This window comes from Anguilla rostrata, chromosome 13, assembly GCF_018555375.3.
Source record: "Anguilla rostrata isolate EN2019 chromosome 13, ASM1855537v3, whole genome shotgun sequence".
Taxonomy (NCBI): Eukaryota; Metazoa; Chordata; class Actinopteri; order Anguilliformes; family Anguillidae; genus Anguilla; species Anguilla rostrata.
The window spans coordinates 40,994,736-41,005,703 of record NC_057945.1 but is presented as its reverse complement, the minus strand read 5'-3'; the positions used below and the strand labels follow the sequence as shown (position 1 = coordinate 41,005,703).

The 10,968-nt window shown below is 45.9% G+C and overlaps 1 long non-coding RNA gene across 1 annotated transcript in view; it reads left to right on the top strand.

Annotated features, from left to right (window-relative positions):
* Positions 1–2,479: 2,479 nt before the first annotated feature.
* LOC135238268 (uncharacterized) overlaps positions 2,480–10,968 on the top strand; it is a 20,929-nt gene continuing 12,440 nt past the window's right edge. The window contains exon 1 of the long non-coding RNA XR_010325085.1: positions 2,480–3,445. This is a non-coding gene — a long non-coding RNA (uncharacterized LOC135238268). The remainder of the gene's footprint in view (positions 3,446–10,968) is intronic.

Here is a 10,968-nt window from a genome sequence, read left to right as displayed (position 1 = left end):
CATCTCCCCCTGTAAATATGCAAGAAATCACAAGGAAACATTCAGCGAGAGAATGAGATTATATTGGGGCAATTAAGATGGAAATAAAAACCAGAGATGAAAAATAAAGTAACCTTCAAGCAGCGAAGTGGCTGTCTGATACAGACCTTCCCAGAACACTCCAGTGCTCCCCAGCTTTGGATCAGATATAGATGGTGCTCCCCTTACTGGATAAAAGTGGTACTGCAGGAGGGGAGAGAACTCTTCTGTTCTCTTTGCTCTATGATGCTGAAGCTCCTCCAGATGTTTAGTAATTAACATCGGGGTGAGGATGTGCTCCTCGTCCCCTCCCTCCCCCCCTTGATTAAATAATGAAATTGTGAATTAATGACAAGCGCATGGCTTCTTAAGATCCAAGCCTCACCAATGGAGTGGAGGAGTAAAGAGGAGGGAGGAGGGAGGAATCACCACGGTTACAGAGCGCCCCCCCAACCCCCCCCCCCCCCCCCCCCCTCCTGTGACTCCGGCCACACATCTGTTTCCTATCACCGGCGTCCTGTGTGTGTATGTGCTTGTCTGTGTGTATGTGTGTGTGTGTTTGTGCTTGTCTGTGTGTATGTGCATGTGTGTGTGTGTGTGCGTGTATGCACTGTATGTATGAGTGTATGTCTGTGTATGTATGTGTGTGTGTGTTTGTATCTATGTACTGTATTTATGAGTGTATGTATGTATATATGTATGTGTGTATGTATGTACTGAATGTATGTACTATGTTTGTATGTATGTACTGTATGTATGTGTGGATGTATGTACTGAATGTATATGTGTATGTATGTACTGTATGTGTGAGTGTATGTATTTGTGTATGTATGTATACAGAGAGCTATCTGAACACACACACTTGTGTGTGTATGTAATAATGGGCGTGTTCCCGAGCAGGTCTGCTGGCCTGATTAAAATGTAAACCCTGCAGTGACACGGCTCCCCGTGATTTTATTTGATACAGCTGGTGTGTGAATCACACCTGCCACCTCCTGCCAAGCGGGGTCTCGCACTACGGTGAGTAACCACATCATCGCTGTTCTGCACTGGACCAGCTCTCAACTCAGCACAGAATACAGCACAGAATACAGCACAGAATCGACTCTCAACTCAGCGCAGAGTACAGCACAGAGTACAGCACAGAATACAGCGCAGAATACAGCACAGAATACAGCGCAGAATACAGTGCAGAGTACAGCACAGAATCAACTCTCAACTCAGCACAGAATACAGCACAGAATCGACTCTCAACTCAGCACAGAATACAGCACAGAATCAACTCTCAACTCAGCACAGAATACAGCACAGAATCGACTCTCAACTCAGCACAGAATACAGCACAGAATACAGCGCAGAATACAGCACAGAATACAGCACAGAATACAGCACAGAATACAGCGCAGAATCAACTCTCAACTCAGCACAGAATACAGCACAGAGTACAGCGCAGAATACAGCACAGAATACAGCGCAGAATCAACTCTCAACTCAGCACAGAATACAGCACAGAATACAGCGCAGAATACAGCACAGAATACAGCGCAGAATACAGTGCAGAATACAGCACAGAATCGACTCTCAACTCAGCACCCGAATACAGCACAGAATACAGCGCAGAATACAGCGCAGAATACAGCACAGAATACAGCACAGAATACAGCACAGAATACAGCACAGAATACAGTGCAGAATACAGCACAGAATCGACTCTCAACTCAGCACAGAATACAGCACAGAATACAGCGCAGAATACAGCACAGAATACAGCGCAGAATACAGCGCAGAATACAGCACAGAATACAGCGCAGAATACAGCACAGAACGACTCTCAACTCAGCACAGAATACAGTGCAGAATACAGCACAGAATACAGTGCAGAATACAGTGCAGAATACAGCACAGAATCGACTCTCAACTCAGCACAGAATACAGCACAGAATACAGAATACAGCACAGAGTACAGCGCAGAATACAGCACAGAATACAGAATACAGCACAGAATACAGCACAGAATACAGAATACAGCGCAGAATACAGCGCAGAATACAGCACAGAATACAGCACAGAATACAGCGCAGAATACAGCACAGAATACAGCACAGAACGACTCTCAACTCAGCACAGAATACAGTGCAGAATACAGCACAGAATACAGAATACAGCGCAGAATACAGCACAGAATACAGCACAGAATACAGCGCAGAATACAGCACAGAATCGACTCTCAACTCAGCGCAGAATACAGCACAGAATCGACTCTCAACTCAGCGCAGAATACAGCACAGAATACAGCACAGAATACAGTACAGAATACAGTGCAGAGTACAGCGCAGAATACAGCACAGAATACAGCACAGAATACAGCACAGAATACAGCGCAGAATACAGCACAGAATACAGCACAGGATACAGCGCAGAATACAGCACAGAATACAGCACAGAATACAGAATACAGCACAGAATACAGAATACAGAGTACAGCGCAGAATACAGGCTACTTCTCCCAGAATCCTCCCAGCGTCATTGCACTTGCCAGGTTTACTAATCACCAGTATGTTGTTGTTTTTTTTCCAGCAATACTATTGAAAGGCTACATCATGTTTCATATGTGTTTATTTTTCAAATAGATATATTAAAGTTACTGTGAGTGGATTTTGTTCTCACTCAAAGTAAGTTTTAAGCAGTATCTTCAAATCGCATGAGTTTAATGACACAAGCACTGTTTAAAGTAAGAGTGTTTTATATACTTTAAGAAGCACACTGACATAAAATAAATCAATGTATAGTATCAGTTTATAGAGAGGGGCGAGAAAAGGCAGTAGATTAGCTGCCAACAAGAAATACCTAAATTCTGGTGAAAAACTGCATACAAGCTAATAATAGATTTTTGTAGACGTGTAAACATAAATAAACATAAAACATTTGTCGACTGGGTAAAATATAATAAATCAAATAATAATAAAATCAGTTCACACTGCCGTCCACATTTCACTCCATAGTTAAAGCATGGTGAAATAAACGATGGGCATACACGTACTTGTGCAGGATTTTAGCCTTTCCGTTAGGCGCGTGGGCCTGTGCACTGAACAAGGATTGCTTCCGGTCGCGAGACCGACTTTCACGCCAGACCCTAAACACACCTGTGCTCACGAACGTGCGGTTGTTCTGAACACGGACACGTCTAAACACACCTGGCTGGTGCCTGTTCTGAACACTGGCGCGTTTAAACACACCGGACCGGTGCTGGACTTCGCAGTCGTCGGAAAAAAATATTTTATTGTTCGCTGCTGGAGCATAAATAGTCTAAAGGAAAACGAAATGTACTAATTACGTGTGTCCTCGAGGACTAAACAACGTGGCGCCAAAACTGAAGCACTCATCCAAACATGTTGACCTCCGGGAAGTAGTTAAGCACCAAAACACGGTAAGAAATAAGTCTTTAAACAACTATGCTTATCGTTGACGTCCACAATTACTATAGCGTGGTTCTGTAAGAGTTTAAAACTGAGGTTTCTGATGCTGAATGTTGCACGCATTGATAAGTCAGTGGTAATGTTACGAGCCTGCTCCTGCAATGGAGCGAGTCACAGAGGAGCAATGAGCAGTATCCTACGATATCCCATTCCGTCTTAAACGTATTGAAAAAGATATTTGTTCTCATCTAAAACACATGGATAACAGCTAGTGCTAAGGGCAGTTGATGTGCAGGAGATTCTGTTGCGCGGTCAGAGGCCTTCGCATTTTGAGGGTTATAGTTACAGCAGCTGACGTCACAGTTGCCGTTTTCTTAGGTGTGCGGGACGATTCCTGTCTTTGATCGCTGAAGCAAAATAATATCAAATATGATTATTGACGGATGTAGCCTACCGCTACATTTTATGTTTTAAATATTGTTTAGACTTTATGATGATTTCTGTTGTTATGATTATTTTTTACTTTAAAATGTGGGCCAGGATTAATATTTAGAATGCATGAAGCATGAATCTTAATCTTTTTTTTTTTGTTTTATTCCTGAAATTGTATTACCATATTAAAAAGGCAGCATTATTTTTGAAATAACCACCAAAATGCTGTAATGTACTGGTGCCTCATACGTGCAGACCCACTTAACACTGTGAGGTATTAGACGTCATATGTGGCCATTATCTGTTTGTGTCCTTTTTCCTGTTTGTCAGAGTTTTTTTGCTGACACACACCTGTTAGTACAATTTAAAAGGGAAAATCAATGAAACTGTTATATGTCTGAATGAATTGCACCCCCCCAACATGGAATTAAAATGCTATCAAAATGAAGTGTGCATGAAAATTATGCATTTTGAGTCTGTGCATGACTTGAGGTTGCAAATATGTGATCGAGTTGAAAATGTGTGCAATACAGCTTGCAAGCATGCAACATGGTTTATGAATAAGTACATTATAGTTGGCAAACATGTAAACTTGATTTGACAATAAATAGAACAATATATGTGAAATTTCGGGATGCTTTGACAATAAACGCAAGGACATTTATGCGCTGTGAATTTGAAAAACATCTTCTGATGTCCTGTTGCGTTTTGTGTTGGTGAGTGAGTGACTTGTGCCCAAGGTTTTGAAGTAGTGACTTCCAGTTCTGCACGTGTGTGCTGCAGCTTGATCTGCAAGCTTGTTTTGCTCTGTAGATGGGGGACCTTTAACTTCTGACCAATCAGGTGTGACTCTGGACTGACCAATCAGGTGTGACTCTGGGCTGACCAATCAGGTGTGACTCTGGGCTGAGCAGCACCATGCTTTGCTGGGGGAGGCTGTATTTGTGGATAGGGCAGGTCACCAGCAGCGGCCCTACTTATCCTGGAGTACATCAGCTACATCATCGGCAAGAAGTGCAGCACACAGAGCAAAAACTAACACGCTTTCCACTGATAACAAAACTGGGAATAGTGGCATGGTGAAATAAAAACACTGCTAACTTCTGTGTACTGCAGGACACGTTTTAATACATCGACGCAGAGAGACGTGTTTATGCTGTAGCGGTGCTGGGTGTGGCCTTAGTTACGCTGGACAGACGGAGGGTGCCTGTGCGTATATAACAGGCTCCTCCCCTTCCAGCGTTCCCTCACTGCAGCCCTGACCTGCAGTGGCACCAAGAGCCATTTTCACGTTTCTGAGTTCCATGCAGCCCCTGGTTACCGAGGGGACTGTCTCTGTGTGGGTGTGTGAGGCCTGCAATGGCTGAACACTTTCCTGAGGGTTCAGGCTCAAATGCTCCTTGACTTGATTTCCAGAAAACATGGGCCTACGTTTAATTTCGAGCCACATTTTGATAGGCATGTTGAATATTGATAGAGGAGCAAGGCCCCAACGTGACCTTTAACGGTCACTCAACACGGGACCCTGTTTATGTGACTGTGTGAAAAATAAGAGTGTTTGTGTGACAGCAGTAGAGTGTATTTAAACTGAAACAACGGCTGTCCTCTGTGCTCACGTTCCAAACCCTGCGAACAGTAGTGGAGCGTGAACGCTGATCACATAATGAAAGCTATCAATTGTGTTAAAAGGCAGTCCACTTTGTCAGGTGCTTCACCGTGAAGGCACACAGCTGGCTGTCTCAAATGCGTCTCCGAGAGACAGTGACGAATCTATCGGCAGAATGGCGGGCTTTGCAAGTCGCGCGCAGTTTGTTTGGATTGTTGGGTGTTAGAGCCGCCCTCCGTCATTGTGGGGAGGGCGTTGTTGTCCTCATTTGTGGAGAAAATGGAGAACGCCTTCCCTTTGGAAAGAAAAAGGAAGCTAATTCTGATGAGTAAATGGAAGTGAAAAACGATAATAGTCGGTATAAAGAAAACCGCAAGATAAAGAAAGTATAAAAGCAAAATAAGCGATGAAAGTCACACAGTGCACTTTGAAACACACGGGTTTGAGTGTGGCGGAATATGATAATTTGGTTTGTGTAATTAGGTAAAAATGCGCATTTGAAAACTGCAGAAGCGAACATTTCTAAGCGTCGCCCTGGAAGCTCTCATCCAGCAAAATCTATTAAAACCCGAGTGCAGATGTAATGGTCTGTATTTATGTGTTTCATTATATCTTCAAAGCCGGCTGGAATTAAACAAACCGCGTGGCATAAAAGCGTTTAAAAATAGCCTTTGAGAACGGGCTTCGCCCGGACCCAGGGAACATTGCTACCGTCAGCACCGGCTGCCGTCGGACTCGGAGATGAATACGCGGGAAAAGGAGAGCGCGAGGGTGACAAAGATGTTTTAATCACAGTTATTTCCGCCCGCATAGAGACGCGCGCGGAGCCGGGGGTGCGTGATTGAACAGCGCCCTGCACCTTTAAACAAAGCCCACACAACTTACTCGCTGGCTTCCTTTAAAGACTCCTTTAGCCATAATCATTTTCATATAATTCACTTTCATACAATTCTTTCTCCTAATCATTATCAGAGCCACTAACGTCTTAATGACTTCATAAATTTAAGCTATAAAAAGTAATGGAGAAAGACAAATGGGATAATTAGGAATAAATCTTAGTGGAGACCCATTTATCAAAACATCGAAAGGCACTGAATATTCAAAATCATTAGGCCCTGTCTGTAATTAACAAAGCCCCTCAGTTATGAAGGAAACCTGTTCCTGAAGATATTAAGATCCACAAGGCTCCATGTTATTAAATTGACCGATGAATCTGCACAGTATAATACGATGTGGATTATTAGGATCTTTTTTAATTAAAAAAAGCGTTAGACTTTTTTATTTAAATTTTTAACGCTTTAATGGAAAAGTTAAATTCGGTTCTATAGTCACGGGACGCGCGGCACAATCGCGGACGGCTCGCGCCCCGAGCGTATTATAGGCAGTAGAATAAAAGGCGGGAAACTCATCTTTGGTCTCTATATTTTATCCTTCCATGATGACGGTGTAGAGCACGCATTTCAATTTAACGCACTTATAATTCTTGTTATCTTAAAAACTATCCGTAATAGAATGATTTGCTCTGATTAACTAAAGTGAGAATAGAAATAATGTAAATTGTTCTTTGAAATTAAACTAGTTTCTCTATCTACCCCCCCCCCCCCCCCCCATGCTGTCTGGAAACAGAATGAATCCGATATTTTAACTTGTTTTTGTAAGGTTCTTTATAAAAATAAAAAAAAACGGTCTTTCAAGATATTTTAAAGGAATGTAATTCATTTTCTGAAACCTCTCAGTTTCTTAAAGACTCTTTTGTATATCTCACAAGTCATACTTTTGGTGTCTTTGTTTGTAATATTTTGTAAGACTGCTTGAAAGCATTGTGAGATCTGAAAATGAAACACGTTTGCGCACTAACAACAGGCCAGATTTGTTTGTTCTCAGTTCTTTACTGTGTCAGAATTGTTTTTCACAAGTAATTTGAAGATTTATTCTCTCAGACCCTGAGATTCCTCCAGTTCTTTTTATTTGAAAAGCATGCGAGTCCGGCTGTGTTAAATGGGGCCTAACGGACTTTAATGAAAGTGTTCTTCCCTGATATCTGCCTTGACAACTACCTATAGGCAACCAATTAATGATCTTTAGGGCCTTGGGTGGGGGGTATCGCCCTGAAAATGCCTGTGTGATAGGGCTGCCTGTGTGTGTGTGTGTGTGTGTGTGTGTGTGTAACAGGGCTGTGTGTGTGTGTGTGTGTGTGTGTGTGAGCGAGACAGGGCTGTGTGTGTGTGTGAGACAGGGCTGTGTGTGTGTGTGTGAGACAGGGCTGTGTGTGTGTGTGAGTGTGTGTGTGTGATAGGGCTGCCCGTGTGTGTGTGTGTGTGTGTGTGTGTGCTGGTTCATTTCACATACTTGTCCAGTTTTGCTGCAGAGTAATGTTACAGCAACATTACAATAACATTACAGTGATGTTGCATTACAGCAATGTTACAACATCACAGTGACATTTCCTCAACACAAAAGGGGCCGTGTCTGCATGTGTGTAGGCGTGTTAACGTGTTAGTGTGTGTGCGAGTAAGCGTGTCGGCGTGTTAGCGTGTACACATGTAGGTGCCTATGCGTGTACATGTGTTAGCGTGTCGGCGTGTACGTGTGTTAGCGTGTAGGCGTGTTTGCGTGTGCATGTGTAAGCGTGTTTGCTTGTACGCGTGTTAACATGTTAGCGTGTGAGTGCGTGTTTGCGTGCCGGCGTGTTAGCATGTGCAGCCGCTGAGCTGAGCTCTTGAGCGTCTGGGCCGCTGTCAGGAGTGAGTAATATTTCATCATCCCGCGCTATCTGCTCATCAGCCCTCTCTGCACACAGATTATACGCGCTTATCAGCAGAACACACAACACTTCGTCATTAGAGCATTAATTGAAAAAGTGTAATTAATCCCAGCCCCGCGCGCTGGCTGGACCCTCGCCAGGTTTGTCCAAACAGCGCGGGGCGGGGTCTCGGTGGAGGAGCTGTTCCGGAGCGGAGCGGAGCGTGGCGGGGGACTGAGCGCAGCGCGACTCAACACTGCCCCCTGCTGCTGGGTCGTGGCGGTGCCCAGCGGGGGCCGTCTGTCTCTGCTCCGAAGCAGCCGCTGGCTCGCCGGGTGGGGGGGGGGCTGGGGGGGCTGGGGGGTGCAGGCTGGCGCCCTGGCGAGGAGGGGGCCACGAGGGGGCTCAGGACAAACGCTCCACCCCCCACGCTCCACCCCCCACGCTCTGCCCCCCACGCTCTACCCCCCACGCTCTACCCCCCACGCTCCACCCCCCACGCTCCACCCCCCACGCTCCCCCCCCACGCTCTACCCCCCACGCTCCGCCCCCACGCTCCACCCCCACGCTCCACCCCCACGCTCCACCCCCACGCTCCGCCCCCACGCTCCGCCCCCACGCTCCACCTCCCACGCTCCGCCCCCACGCTCCACCCCCCACGCTCCGCCCCTACGCTCCACCCCCCGCGCTCCGCCCCCCACGCTCCACACAACTGGGAGATTCACCCTTCAGAAGAGGGGAGAGTAGCGAAAGAGAGAATGAAGGCGTTGGGAATGTGTGGGACAGTGGGAGGGGCTAACCCCCAGGACAGGGGGAGGGGCTAATGTCAGGAACAAGGGGGAGGAGCTAATGTCCAGGACAGGAGGAGGAGCTATTGCGTGGGACAGGGGCAGAAGCATGTGTTGGTGGGTCCAAAACGACATGATTGAGTGCAGATTGACCCCCAAAACAGTGAGTTTGAGTGCAGCTCTGTCTTTCTCTCATCATCCCGCCCCAGCACCACACACGCCCCTCTGGTCCTCCTGGGTATTGCCTGGGGGGGTGGCTGATGGGGGGGTAATTGACTGACCCAGGGAATGTAGCCTCTTTCTGTCGCCTAATTAGTTTGCCGGTGTGTCAGTTTCCCCACAAAGAGGCTTCATCTGAGAGCCAGCCGAACGCTGTGCTGTACAGCACTCGCCCTCAAGCGGGTCCAAGCTGTCAGGCCGCCAGCTGATTGGTGCCAGGGTTCTGCCTGCTGGCAGCTGATTGGTGCAAGGGTCCTGGCAGCTGATTGGTGGTAGGGTTGTGCCCGCTGGCAGCTGATTGGTGGCAGGGTTGTGCAGACAGGTCTGGGGAAATTTTAGACGTCCACGCTCATTGTAACGTGCCACCTTGTGTGTCCTTTCAGCCAACCACAGAGCTCAGTAGGCGTTTAAAAGAGTAACTGCACATCAAATGGAAATGTATTCTTAAAAAAGGGCATGTTTATGTGTTTAAATGTGCATGTTCAATATTTAAAATGATATTATTGCATATAGCTCATCAGTAAAAAAAAAATAAGAAACTGAATGGCCAATCAGGTTTCAGTGTTTAGGAAGAGACGCCTGCCGCTTCCTCATTGGCTGCTGGGCTGTTTCCTGTGTGGGGAAGTCTGCATGTGCAATATTTACGCAGGCATGATGATGGCTTCCTAAGAAATGATGATCCCCTTCACGTGAGTGTTGATACTGTCGCCAGTGTGTTAGCGTTAGCGCTGGAGGAGAGACAAAGAAAGCCTGCCTTCGCCTTGCCATTTCCTTGAGAGTAAATTAGTGGGAGGGCAGGAGGCTTACTTTATTATTATAATCCTCAGCTCTGCCACCGTGACCTTTACCAGGATGATTGTTTCTCATTTATGAGTTTGAAGGTGCAATTTACTGAACGGTTTGATCCATAGGACCTGACCTTTGTAAATTGGCTGTTAAGCATATCAGAACTCGATGGACTCTTCTGCATGAACACACACACACACACACACATACGCACACACACACAATAACTCGCATCTAGGCATATGATGATATTCATATTAAAATATTTATTTAATGTAAGCACTTACTCGACACAAAACTTCTTACTAATATCTTGCACTAAATGCACACTTTTACTACTGAAATTCCTCTAAATTACCGGGAAGATGAAAAGGCACTTCCTCAATTTCCCACTGTGCACTGGGCCTGCCGACACAATCTCTTCTTCCTGCACACAAATACAGTACCACGCAGGAGCCATCATGCTCTGTCTCATATCCCATCATGCTCTGTCTCATATCCCATCATTCTCCTGTGTCATATCCCATCATGCTCCTGTCTCATATCCCATCATTCTCCTGTCTCATATCCCATCATGCTTCTGTCTCATATCCCATCATGCTTCTGTCTCATATCCCATCATGCTCCTGTCTCATATCCCACCATGCTCCTGTCTCATATCCCGTCATGCTCCTGTCTCATATCCCACCATGCTCCTGTCTCATATCCCATCATGCTTCTGTCTCATATCCCACCATGCTCCTGTCTCATATCCCATCACGCTCCTGTCTCATATCCCATCATGCTCTGTCTCATATCCCATCATGCTCCTGTCTCATATCCCACCATGCTCCTGTCTCATATCCCATCATGCTCCTGTCTCATATCCCACCATGCTCCTGTCTCATATCCCACCATGCTCCTGTCTCATATCCCACCATGCTCCTGTCTCATATCCCACCATGCTCTGTCTCATATCCC